Source organism: Muscardinus avellanarius (genome assembly GCF_963383645.1).
Source record: "Muscardinus avellanarius genome assembly, chromosome: 3".
NCBI lineage: Eukaryota > Metazoa > Chordata > Mammalia > Rodentia > Gliridae > Muscardinus > Muscardinus avellanarius.
In genome coordinates, this window is record NC_137788.1 from 72013356 (window position 1) to 72025966 (window position 12611).

Below are 12611 nucleotides of genomic sequence, written 5' to 3' on the forward strand. Positions count from 1 at the left end.
TTGGGAAAAGATGGCGGAACACCTTTTTTCCTTTTTTTGTGTGTGTGTGTGCTGGGAATTGAACCAGGGGCATTCTACCTCTGAGCTATACCTACAGCCCTATTTTATTTTGGAACAGGTTCTTGCTAAGTTGCTGAGGGCTTCACTGAAAGGCTGGTCTCCAATCTGCAACCCTCTTGTCTCAGCCTCCCAAGCACTGGAATTATAGACGTGCCACCATGCCTGGCTGCACATTTACTTTCTTATTTTATGGCCTGGCCTTAACCACACTGATACAAGTTGTATGTCAAGACCACAAGTAGAAGCATTGTAGAGTTCACTTTAAAAAAAAAAAAAAAAAAAAACAGGAGGTACTGTCTCAAGTTCTATCTGGACTCCTGTATCTTAAACTTATCATTTGATAAAAATTGACAACTTCCTACCCTGACAAGAAAAATCATACAGCTTTTCTCACTCCAATTAAAAAACATCTCCATGGCTGAAGCAATGGGTCTTGGTATCCACTGGTAGATAAGAAAGCATGGTTTTCTTTATTTTATTTTAATTTTTGTGGGACTGGAGATGGGACCAGGGGGCTTTCTACCTCCGAGCTACTCTAATTTTTGTTCTTGAAACAGGGTCTCATAAGTTGTAGAGGCCCTCAGTAAGTAGCCATGGCTGGATGTGAATCTGTGATTCTCCTGTCTCAGCCTTCCAACCACTAGGATTACAAGCATGCTCCACTAGGCCGGGCAAGCATGATTTTAGAAAGGAATAACAAAAAATAGCAATCCTTTGAAGATAAACTCAGCTAGAGTCTGTACTTGAAATCAAAGGCAGTACTTTTGACCACACTTAGATAACAAGACAAAAGCCTGCTGAATACATCTGCCAAACTGATAGATTCAATATTTGTTTTGTGCCTATTTTATTTTATCAAGCATTATATAATCTTGGAGATCAAAAAAGAAGCATCTGTTCCTGCTTTTGTGGAGCTTTCAGTTTAGATAATAGAAGTCCTGTTTAAAGAGAAAAAAAAAAAAAGTGGGACTTTACAGAAGCCTGGAAGAGTCAGAAAGGTAGAGTACAAGTGGGAAGGTTATACCCAAACACCCTTCCTGGAGGAACCACTTACTCTGGCTCAGTGTCAGTGGCCACAGCAACCTGGGACGTGAGTAACAAATGAGCATCACAGCTTTTCAGTCCAGTCTGTGCTGTCTGTGCATATTTTGTAAGAAGGCTGGTACAGAAACCAAACTATCCTAGGCGACTTCTCCTGCTTCATGTGTTCATTAAACAAATATATTATTAAACGTCTTTATAAAATAAGGTCCACTTAGCCGAATGACAGGCTTCAGTATGAAGTGATATATTAACCAACAACCTAGTCAGTGGCTTATTTTTTTTTCCTGGCTCATATTTTGAACAATCTGGATCTTTCAGAATATAATCTTATCCACATAGAACAAAGAAACATTAGAGTTTCCAGACTTGTGTTAGAATCTCCAGGAACAGGAAGCTATTTCCTCTATCCATGTATTATCTCTTTAGAAAAAGCTGATAGTATGTGGTTTTAGTTTTACACTAAAATATGCCTGATACTATTATAAAGCATCTTTATTCAACTTCTTTGGGGAATTTAAAGCAAAGTTAATTCCTCTCCCCCATAGTATTAGTGTGTGTGTGTGTTTGTGTGTGTGTGTGTGTGTGTGTGTGTGTTAGTTACTTGGGATTGAACCCAGGGGTGTTCTACCTCTGAGCTACACCCCCCAACCCTATTTTGAAACAGGGTCTCTATAAGTTGCTGAGGCTGGTCTTAACTGTGATCCTCTTTTCTCAGCCTGCCAAGTACTGGGGTTATAGACTTGTGCCACCTCACCAGCTAGTTATTATGTATTTCTAAAAATGTTGGTGAGATTTTTATGAAATTAGGATAGGCTTAAGAAAGGTTTGGAAAATTAAGAGTAGATAAAAAAGAAAATAGCCACTTTGCAGCACCCATTCTTAACATTTTATATATCTATTTCCTGACTTTTCACTATACACTGTTATGATTATATTATTATTAGTAGTAGTAGTAATTATTATTTATCTTGGTATTGGGAGTTGAACCCAGGGGTATTCTACCCCTGAGCTCTAGTCCTGTTATATTTTTTATTCTGAAACAGGGTCTCACTAAGTTGTGATCCTCCTTTCTTAGCCTCCCAAGTACTGGGATTACAGACCAGTGTCATCGCACCTGGCTTGATTTGGTTATTTTATGCAATTTTATCATCACTTATGTGATCATACTCACACATATACATACATGCGTATGTAATATAATTTTGTTTCTACCTAATAGGAGAAATCTACTCTAGGGTATAAGTGAGCAGGCACTGAAAAAAGCCTGGCCTGGGCCCAGATTCAAGCGTGCTCACTTGCTAGTGTTTATTTCCTTGAATATTATTTAAACTCTCTCAGCCTCACTGTTCTGATCTACAGCATTAAAATAATCTGGAACCTATATCCTGGGGTTGTCACTAGCCTTATTTAATGTAAAATGTTAGCATAGTGTCTAGCAAATAGTAAGTGCTGAATAATAATTAAATAATGATTAAAATTATGTTTATACTATTCAGATATAACTATCCAGTATAACAATTTACAGGTCTAAAAAATTCTAATTTGTCTGACCTGTTCTCATGTCCCCTAGTCATTCAGGCTGCTAAATCCCAGGAGTTTTATAATCTTTCCATCCATATTTTCCTTAAAATGTCACTCCCAGAACTGAGCGTGGTAATCTAAACAATTGAAAACAGAGATTATGAGCCGGGCGTGGTGGCGCACGCTTGTAATCCCCGCGCTTGGGAGGCAGAGACAGGAGGATCGCGCAGGTTCGAAGCCAGCCGCGCACCCTGGTTTAGGAGACCCTGTTTCCAAATAAAAATGTAAAAATAGGTCTGGGAGTGTATCCCGTAGGTAAAAGGGCTTCCAGGAACCCCAGTACCAAAAAAAAAAAAAAAAAGAAAGAAAACAGAGATTATGTCCTCCATTATTTTGTTCGTATTCTGAATTTATTAGTGCAGTCTAAACTATTTATTTTGTCATAGTTGTTTGTTTTCCCAACCATATTATACCATTGATTCATTGCCCAGTAAATCTCCTTTGTTTTTCCCCATGAATATAGTTGCTAAGTCACATAAACCTCAAATCAAATTTAGGCAAGTTGTGTTTTGGTTCCAAGACAGGATCTCACAGATTTTGTCCATGTTTTAGTTGTTGAGAACTTTTATATCCTGACTTTATAATTCAATGTATTTATTCAGTTTCCTTATCTCGTATAACCTATTTTTGACAAACATGCCTTCTCTTAGAGCTTTATCTCGTCACTGATAAATATGTTCACATCAGACAAGGCCAAAGACAAAGGCCTGTGGTGTCCACTGGAAAAGCTTTCTCCAGACTGACACAGGTTCATTAACATTGCCACTGGGGCCATCATTCAACCAGTTATGAAAACACACAATAATTCTATTCCTAAACCTCCATTTCTCCGTCTGGCTCACAAAGATATAAAGAAAGTCTTTGAAAGCCTTGCTAGAATTCAAATATCTATATCTATTACCCCGATATACAGGTCTACTAACTTTAAAAGCATATGAAATTGGGCAGAATAACTTTAAATATATATATATATATATATATATATATATATATACTTTTTCCTAGTAACTACTTTTAAAAATGCTTTCAAAAGACTTTTTTTGGAGGGGGGTATGGGGTTTAAACCCAGGGTTTTTCTATGCCTGAGCTCCACTCCCAGCACTTTTTATTTTTTATTTTGAAACAGAGTCTCACTAAGTTGCAGAGGAAGGCCTTAAATTTGTGATCCTCCTGCCTCAGCCTCCCAAGTACGGGGATTACAAAGCAGTGGGCTGTTACATGGGCTATTCCCCTCTCCTTCGAGCAACAGTCATTTCATGGATCTAAAATCTGCAGGCTTTCCAAAACCCCATTTACTTTGAATTTTTATTTACTTCTTTTTTATACTTTTATTTGTGCATTATAATCATGTACCATAGCAAACTTCAAAGTGATACAAACATGAATGCACTCAGCAGTTGGTGTGTTTCCTTCCCATTCCCTACAACATCCATTCTTAATGGTAATCAGTTAAAAACATCATTTAGAATGTACCTGGTAATAACTTGTAGCAATCTCATCATGTTTACAGCTAGACCATGCAAGTTCTCCCACTATAATGTTTAGGGTAATTACTTAGACTCTATATCTAACTATTTTGGCTCTAATCTCAGTCTTACACTTTGTAGTTTAATGCTTCTGGGCAAATTATTCAATTCTATGATAATCCATGCTCTATGGAGTTGCTATGATGCTTAAACACATGAGCACACATAGATATTTAGTGTATGACACCTTTGAGGTCTTCAATAAATGTTATCTATATTAGAGTTTTCTTATTTTTCTTTCAAATTTTAGCCAATATATAATGGCCGTGACTTCATTCATCAAATATTTACTAAGAAGTACAGAAGCCTAGCGATACACAAGTGAGGGAATGAAAGTCCCTGCATGAATCTTAAATTCCAGTACAGGAGAAAGGAAACACTTGTGTAAAATAATGACAGTCAGTGATACCAAAAAAAAAAAAAAAAGGAAAGCCTTTGGGTTATAGAATGTCTTATATTATTTATATATTATATTATATATTATATATTTATATATAATATTTATACTTTTCTTTCTGCTGGTGCTGGTGATCCACCCCAGGGTCTTACATATGCTAGGCAAATGCTCAACCACTGAGCTACATTCCCAACCTCAAGAACTAAATTTAAAAGGGCAATCAAGGCACTCTGAAGAGGTGACAAGTAAACAGAGAAATGAATGAACTAAGAGTGAAGGAGCATGAAACAATAAAGGAGTTTTGCTTTCTCTCTTTTTTTGTGAATGAATTACATGTCTTCAACCTCAGAAAGTGGGCTTATTGCTTTACTGGTTTTCGCCTTTATTTTATGCTAAGGAAAAGCAGTTTGGGGTTCTTTTTTTATTTTTTTGCATCTTTTACAAGCCCTAGCTCATTGTGTGCTTTACCCTTGCTGAATTTTTATAGGTCTATACTACCTTCATATATTTATGCTTGATTATGTGTCCCCTTTTACCATCTCTTGCACATGCTGTTTTAAATTCAGAGCCTGTCAGTAAGTCCCTGTGCAACACACTGGTTTCTTTAGTTTCCTCCCCATTTTCTTGCTCATTAGAATCATTTGTGTTTGCATAGGCAGAACACTGCTTAAATCAAACTCTAAGAGCGCATGGTTGCTTTTCCCCAAGGTTCCAATCATTTCCATTTTACCTACTGGTTTCTGTCAGAATTGGGTCCTGAGCAGGAGTTCCCCTTAATGCTTACTCTGCCTTCTGGGAAATGAAATTATCAGCAAGGCCAGTCAAGAAATTGTCAGTGTTTTGCTTTCTGAGGAATGAGTTTCTGCAGATACTTGGAGACTAAAATCCCTACCACTAAGGTACGTTGCTGCTCCGTCGATTTTGTGGTCTGCAGTAGGGAAGAATCCTTCTATCTGTCCTTCTGGCCAGAAAGTCTGTTGCATAGTCACACGGTGCTGTGACATCTCTGTGCTTCTCATTTTATATTCATCTAGATTTTTCTCCAGTGTTTCTCCATCCATAGGGGCTTGGTTCTCCATTTCAGGTAGGCTCTCCATTTCTAACTAGCAAGGCCCTGCTCACCCTACCTTCTAGTCATCATGATCTACTTAGAATCAAAGTAGATGAATTAAAATTAAATCATTTATTTGACCAAACTCTAAGACCTGGAAACCAGGAAGCTTCCCTCTAGTTTATGAGTAACCAACCTGCATGAAACTGTAGAAAGCTTTGGGATAGAAGGTGGAGTGGAGTGGAGTGCTGACCAACACAGGTACTAGCTGGAAGACTTTGAGCAAGCTGCAGATACATCCCATTTCACAACTAAAGTGCCCCAAGGTTGAAAGATCTGGAACCTCTACTTTTACTGATGAGCAAATTGCAGCCTAAACATCTTAATTGCCTAAAGTATAAGCATGACTTGCCTAAGGCCTTACCGCTGGTTGGGGATTTTATCGAAACTGTTGATAGGGCTGTTTTTTCCCCTTAGGCAAGTAATTTCGTCCCTCACATATTACTTTTCAAGACTAACCTGAGGATTTGTGAAATGGAAATACTCTCTGTCCTTCCGCCTCTCAGAGCTGTTAGAAGAAGGGAAGGAGAAAATAGGTGCATAATGATAGTTGCTAGTGTAAGGTGGTGATATCATGATAATGTCTCAATGATTTAATCTGTAGTTTTCTGTGGGCTTCTCCCCTTCTAATTTAAGTGATTTGCATCTTAAGTTTTAATCTGTGTTGAAATGCACTACTTTGTTGTAGATTCGCAACAAATTGCCAGCTGTATCCCTCTATCCCCACCCCTATCTCTGGCAGCCCCCACAGCCCAACCCTCACAAGCACAGAAGAAAGAGCCTAGGTTTTTGGCATTCCTGAGACCAGGGTGGTCATTCCTGCTGCATCACTCCAAGAATGCATGACAATGCATCCCCCCCACACCTCCCACCTTTCAGATTTTAGTTTTCTCACCTGTTAAAGGGATAAACATTCTTTTCTTTTGCGGTTATAAGAACTAATACAGCAAGGCACATCAGTGGCTGTTTTTATTTTACTTATTTTTTTCTTTTTTCCTCCTCCCCCACTCTATAGCCTTTTGACAGTAGACAGTACTTATTTATCTTTGTATTCCTCGAATCTCACACTCAATAGCTACACAGTATGTTTGTCAAATGAATTATTTACCAAGGTGAACAACTTGGAGTGAGTCTGAGGGTAGCAGCATTTTGTAGGTCAATGTTTTTCCAACGTTACTCTTAAGAGCACAATATTGAGTTTTGTAAAGGTGCTGCCGGAGATGGAGAAGTGATGGGAATGTCGCCGACAGTGAATTCTGCTCCCTGTCTTGTTTTAATCAGAGCAGACATACTTGTTTCTCATTAATATATTGGGCTGCTATGTAAGATTGCTTTTAGAGGAACAGGTTTTTCAGCTAAAAGAAAGAAACAAGAAAGATACCTGGAAAGGATGTAGGCTTTAAATGGAGTCTGGGGGGCGGGGGGAATGCAGCTTTCTAATGCCTCTTTTACGGTGAGGTAAGTTAACTTTTCTGTGCCGTAATCTCATTTATCACAGCGCCGATAGCATTTCGGGTTGGTTGTAGATGGGCAGGCAGATACCACATGCACACCTGCCATTTCCCAACGTACCTAGCCAAAGATACAAGACTTGGATCCAGGCTGTGTGTGAATCAGGAGCAGGTGCAGGCAGGCGCAGCATACCTGGCTTGACTTTTCTCTTCCTCTGGTTCCCTATGGGCCACACAGCTGCCAGAGACACCACTGCCAGGGTTGAAAAACATAATTTTTTAAAACTCAAACTCACTATCTAGAAGAAGAATTTGTGTTCATGGCCGAGACACTTTCTTTCAAGTAAGGGAATGTTTAGAAACATAGGGCTGTCCCAGTTCTCAAACCAACAGGCAAGAAAACCTCCTGTGGGCAGGATGGAAATGACCAGGCAGAGTCCCCATGGTGTCTCCCTGTCCATCTTCTAGTATTCCTATCCCCCTGGGGGTGTATTTTAAAGATTACGGTAGGAGCAATACTGAAATATTTAATAATGCATAAATGGTTGGGCTTGAGCACCAATAGATCAGAACAGATGCTGGTCATAAACTACCAGGAAGCCCTGCCAGTGCATGCCAGCTGAATGCCAGCCCTAAAATAAAGCAACATTAAAATGTCCTCGCAATATTTGACACATAGATGGCACTTGATTAATGTTCTTCCCTATTCTACTTCCCTCTTCCTCTTGAATTACATGTAGGAAAAACATAAAATGGCAAATCTAAAAAGAGGTACCTCCAAGTAACTCAAGAAATCAGCTCATTACTTTATTAGTAAAATTTATTAATGAGAGGATAAATTCTAACACCAAAATCCATTCTGTGGCTGACCATAAGATGGATATACTTTAAAAATTTAAGGTAAACTAGCTGTTAACTAGTAGTATATCTTGGTAGGCTTTTTTTTTTTCTTTTTCCTCGAAACTGTTTTCCCCACAAGGAGGGTTAATTCATCAAATAAGTTAGATCTATCAGTTGCTATGAAACAATATTTTCCAGAAGTGAAGGGGAAAATACTGACCTATCCACCTGGGTTTTTCTCCTCATAACCTGCCAGAGATTCTGATGGCCTCCTTCTTCTGAATACTTGCCAGAATGAGTCATTGGAAGTATATGTTGGATTCCTTATGTAACCTACCTTAAAAACAGTTGCACTAACGTTTGGAGAGTTTTACTGGTTTGAACAACATAGTTAAGAAGGCAGGCCATCTTTGTAGTGGAGTTAAAGCTGGACTGTAGTTTGCTTTACTTGATGGCAGAGAAAACAGGGAAGGACAGGAAGGAGGGAAAGAGAAGTATGGCCAGTTTCACCATTTGCTCAGTTCTCTCTGGTCTCATTCTCAGGCTGCTCTTTTTGCTGGATACTGGTAACTGCAGAGCAACCCCATTCTTGGTGTGACTCAATTATTTTATGCTTTTAATGGTACCAAAATAATAATATTTCAATAGTTATTATGTGCCAGGCACCATCTGTATTAATTCATATAACCCTCAGAACAACACTATAAAGTGTGTACTTATAATTCCCATTTTCTAAATGAGGCAAGAAAGAGTTAAATTAAGGATAAGCCTCGACAATGCACTTAAAAGAGACACAGCATGGAGATGTTGGAGCTGAGATCTCAATGGAGGTGGTCTGGCTAGATTTGAAACTTTTAAGTTATGCTGTTGTTTTTTTACTTCCTTTTCTTTTTTCTTTCTTTCTTTTCCTGTGTGTGTGTGTACACACATGTGCTGGTAATAGAACCCAGGGGCGTTCTACTTCTAAGCCTTTTAATTTTAATTTTATTATTATTACCCTTTTAATTTTATTATTATTTTTTAAATTTTATTTCATTTTATTTATTTATTTTTTGCAGGTCTGGGATTGGAACCCAGGGGCATTCAACTTCCGAGATACACCCCCTGCCCTATTTTTTATTCTTTATTTTGAAACAGGGTCTCACTGAGTTGCAGAAGGCCTCACTAAGTAGCTGAGGCTGTCCGCAAACCGCAATCCTCCAGTCTCAGCCTCCCAAATGCTGGGATTACAAGCATGTGCCACCACGCCCGGTTTATTTTTTAAATTTTAAAATAGGGTCACAGCTGGGTGTGGTGGCACAGGCAGAGCCTGAGACAGGAAGATCACAGTTGGAGAACAGCCTTAGCTACTTAAGGAGGCCATTTGCAACTCAGTGAGACCCTGTTTCAAAATAAAGAGACTAGGCCAGGTGTGGTGGCGCACCCTTGTAATCCCAGTTTGGGAGACAGAGACAGGAGGAGCACAGGTTGGAAGCCAGCCTCACAGGCTTAAGAGACCCTGTTTCCAAATAAAAATATAAAAAATAGTTGTCTGGGAGTGTAGCCTGAAGGTAGAAGAATTTTAGGAACCCCAGTACCACCAAAAAGAGAGAGAGAAGGAGGGAGGGAGGAAGGGAGGGAGGGAGAAAGAGAGAGAGAGAGAGAGAGAGAGAGAGAGAGAGAGAGAGAGAGAGAGAGAGAGAGAGAGAGCAAGCAAGCAAGCGAGCTCCGGGTGCAATGGTGCAGGGTTGTAATCCCCGTGCTTGGGAGGCTGAGACAGGAGGATCACACAGGTTCAAAGCCAGCCTCAGCTACTTAGTGAGGCTCTTAACAACTTAGTGAGACCTTGTTTCCAAATAAAATATAAAATAGGTCTGGGAGTATAGCCTGGAAGTAGAAAAGCCCCTGGGTTCCATCCCCAGTACCACCCCCCCCCCAAAATAAAGATATTTAAAAATAGGGCTGGGGGTATAGCTTGGATTTACAATGCTCCTGGTTTCCATCCCAGGTACCACACACACACACACACACACACACACACACACACACACTAAAAAAAAAATATATATATATATATAATATATATATAATATATATATATAATATATATATATATTATATATATATATATATATATATATATATGTGTCAACTAAGGACCGGGGGTGTAGCTCTGAGATAGAATGCCCTTGGGTTCCATCCTCAGTACCACAAAAAATAAATAAGTAAAACAGGTCCCACTAAGTTGCTGAGACTGGCCCTAAGCATGGGAGCCTCATGTCTTAGTCTCCCAACTTCTGGGATTACAGTGATTTCACCACCATACAGGGCTTTGTGCTGCTTTTTATACCAAAAAGAAATATTAAAATTAACATTAACCAAAGCTAGTGAATATAACTTTATGAGGTCATTTTTAGATCTTCAAGGTAAGGGAGAAGAAAAGAATATATATTTTTATTTAAAAAATAATATTCGTGATTTCTTTGAAAGAATGTGTCGAGTACTTCAGTGGTAATGTTTCAAACACTTTTGCAGAGCAAAGTGATTTCAAATGGTCTTCACCAAATTCTTGACTGAACCAAATTGCAGAATTTTAAGTTGGAAGTGAATCTAAAGGATTTCAACTAGGTATCGCCTCATGGAATGCTTATTAAGTGTCAGGAAAAGAAATTCCATTTTTCAAAGTCTATGTTGTTTTAAGAGTTAAAAATAATAGTAAAGGTGCTACATATTTTGAATTTGTCTAAAAACTAACTGGTTGAATTATTCAATTTAATAGCCAGCTACATCTTTTATCTTTCAATTTGGCAGGAAAAGTGAAAAAGGGAAAAAATTATGAAAAACAAATAGTATGGTAACTAGAAGCTTAATTTTATTATTGTCATTTAGAAGAGGCTTGTTTAGTGTGGGGGGGGAAGAAAACAGAAAGGAAGAAAAAAGAAAGCCTACATGGTGGCAAACACTTGTAATCCTAGTATTTGAGAGGCTGAGACAGGAAGATCACAGGTTTGAGGCCAGCCTCAGCAATTTAGGGAGATTCCATTTCAAAAATGAAAAATAAAATAGGACTTTAGATGTGGATTGTAGGTAAAATGCCCCTAGGTTCAATTCTCAGTACCAAAAGTAAATAAATAAATAAAATAAAAAATAAAATAAAAATAGAAAAAATAAATGAAAAAAAGAAAGAAGGTTGGCTGGTTGATTTTCTTAAGGGGAACCAGTGTGCACCAGGTATTCCCAAATACTCTATAATGCTGAGGCAAGAGGATTGCAAATTTGAGGCCAGCCTGAATAATTTAGAGAGATCCTGTCTCAAAATTAAAAAATAAAATAAAAGGAGCAATAAAAAGAGATGTAACTCAGTGGTAGAATGCTCCTAGGTTCAATCCCCATAGCTAAAAATAAAATAATAAAGTAAAGGGACCCAATTCTATATTATTCAGTCTCCAGGTTGGACAGGAAATTATGTGTGATGATTTTTTTTAAAGTGGAATCCACCCCAACAATTAACAATGTTGTTCCAATAAATTTTTAACAGCGAAGCTACCTAGAGAAATCATTAGTAAAACCATAGGCAGGTGTTCTGTTCATGTTTTCTGAATCAAGATTAAAAAAATACGAGTCAAATGAAAATTTTAGAAAATTGTTAAGAGGTAGTGCTGCAAGAAGACTGGTATGTTGGGCATAAAGGGTCTTTTCAGAAATTATTGATTACTCAGGATTTTAAAATGTAAATAGAAAGAAACAGCATTTAAAGTGTCAGTAGAAAGTCAGAACATCTCCTTCCTTGGAAAGGTCTATTAATTGACGTACTCTTTAAGGTAACATTAATAAAATGTTCTGGTAATTTGGCAGGACAAAATTGGTTAAAATGCTTTTTGGCTCTTGGAGGTAGGGCTTCAAACTTTGACAGCTCAGTGAGTCATAAATGAGCTAAGATAGAAGTATGGTACTTTTAGCATAATGTATATTTGTCAAGGATGTTTTGTCTTTAAATAAAACCCAAATGCCAGGATGCAAAACAGAACCCATGGAAGTCCCTTGGATTCTAGTTTCTGAGCCTCCCTGGACTTGTCTTAATCTTAAACCCTACACTCAACCCTAGGCTGTTGGTACAGGGAGAGTAAAATGGTAAAGACCTGTTTTAGGTACATGATGTCAGCCAACTCTTCAACTTTTCTTAATTCAGGAAGACAAATGCCTTAGTTTTTTTGCCTTCTTTGAGATATTTTCCCCCTTCCCAACAGAGACACACACACATTCATCTTCAGTAAGATAATTAGGAGCAGAAACTAGAAAGTCCTTGAACAAATCGCCTATGACTGTGTTTCTCTTAAAAAGAACAGACATATGAGCATTGTTATTAAAATATTTTTAAAAACACTCGAATTTTCCTTGCAATCAGTAATTTGTGTGGATATTAAAATTCACATAACAAAATATCGTGAGGACTGACTTAAAAATTTATTAAGTAAATATTTTACTTGTTAAAAATAAGCCGGGCATGGTGGTGCACGCTTGTAACCCTAGTGCTTGGGAGGCTGAGACACGAGGATCGCACAGGTTCGAAGCCAGCCTCAGCTACTTAGTGAGGCTCTCAGCAACCTAGTGAGATTCTGTTT